At 32.1% G+C, this 1,571-nt stretch overlaps 1 protein-coding gene across 1 annotated transcript in view; it reads right to left on the bottom strand.

Moving 5' to 3' along the window:
- The window catches only part of LOC106470727 (homeobox protein Hox-A3-like), an 11,829-nt gene that overhangs the window by 3,707 nt on the left and 6,551 nt on the right, over window positions 1-1,571 (bottom strand). The gene's annotated exons all lie outside the window — the stretch shown is intronic.

Here is a 1,571-nt window from a genome sequence, read left to right as displayed (position 1 = left end):
CCTGCTCCATGTTAATATATAGGAACTTACGAGTGTTCAAACTAAAGAAGAGTAGAAAAATAACCTGCTCCATGTTAATATATAGGAACTTACGAGTGTTCAAACTAAAGAAGAGTAGAAAAATAACCTGCTCCATGTTAATATATAGGAACTTACGAGTGTTCAGTAGTAAAATACCCAATAAATATTAGAATCAGATCGAGTTAAAGGAAAAGTGATCATCAATTCTTATTTGAACGTTCATTTTCTTTTATTAGAAGGTAATCTTTCTGAGCGCTATACAGAATAACTGTGTATAAATAACAATTTAAAATATCTAGTTACTAAAGGAACGTTCGAAACAAATATACGAAGTTAAACATATATTTAAAAAAATACGGAAAAATTTACAGTTGCTGAACTACACCAGTGTCAAGGAGAAACACGTGTTAATATCTCGAGAATCATCACACGTACAAGACTGACGAAAAATCCAAGCGTTTCAGGTTACGAAGAATAATTTGTTTTCTTTTACGCGTTTCTTAGTCACGTAATCGCTCACTCCCCAAACAGTTATTATCTTATTTCCATCAATCCCCCACCCCACCCCTCACATAAAGCCCATTTGCATCTCTTAAAACAAATCTACCGTTCCGAAGATCTTTTAAGGAAACCTTACTTTGTTGAAAATATTTCCTTGTTACAATAGATTTTGATTAGCAATACCTATTTGACTAGGAAATATTTCCTAGTCAAAGAGATAATATCTAAAAAATATATTGTTCCAAACTAGATCTACAAAGGAAACCTTACTTTGTTGAAATATTTCCTAATCAAACAGATTTTTACAAATCATAAAGTCCAATGTTTGATAGATAACAGTTAATGGATGGTTTACATTAAAATAGGGTAGGGGCTGGCTTGTTTACAAGGGCCATTAACTCAGCTATAAGTGAAGTTTTAAACTATGACTAGACAGTGGTGAGGGCCAGGATAAACTAAATGTAAAAAAAAAAAAGATGTAGAGAAACGTTTAGCATAAGAAATGAGTATAGAAGTAGTTATAAGGATAGGCTTAATTGTTACTATTGTAATGTGAAGTTATAAGAAATAAAATAGATGACTTTAGAGCACTGGTAGGAATGGAGGATTTTGATATAATGGGAATAACTAAAACATGGTTAAGTGTTTGATTTTAAGGACAGAAATTTCTTTAAAATACAGGATTACAGGCTATTTAATAGGAATAAAGTACTAAAGACATGGGAGGAGTGGCTTTATATGTAAAATGTGAGTTACATCCTGTTGAAGTTGAGGATATCAAAGTTATAGCAAAGAGACAATCCGTTTGGTTTTCTATTAGCAGATATAAAGGGAAAAAGCTTTTAGTGGGAATTTGTTACAGACCTCCAGACATACTGATGGAATTAGTGATAAACTTTACAGTGAAGTTAAGATTTCAGCTATTAATGAAATTAGTGGTTTTAATTTCAGGCACATAGATTGGGAAATTCTAGAGTCAAACCATAAGGGAGAAAGTTTTTGGAAACTGTTCAAGATGGTTTTCTTCACCAATTAGTCAAGGAACCAAC

This window comes from Limulus polyphemus, unplaced genomic scaffold (assembly GCF_000517525.1).
Source record: "Limulus polyphemus unplaced genomic scaffold, Limulus_polyphemus-2.1.2 Scaffold4186, whole genome shotgun sequence".
NCBI lineage: Eukaryota > Metazoa > Arthropoda > Merostomata > Xiphosura > Limulidae > Limulus > Limulus polyphemus.
The sequence above is the reverse complement of the archived record's forward strand: the minus strand, read 5'-3'. Positions and strand labels throughout refer to the sequence as shown.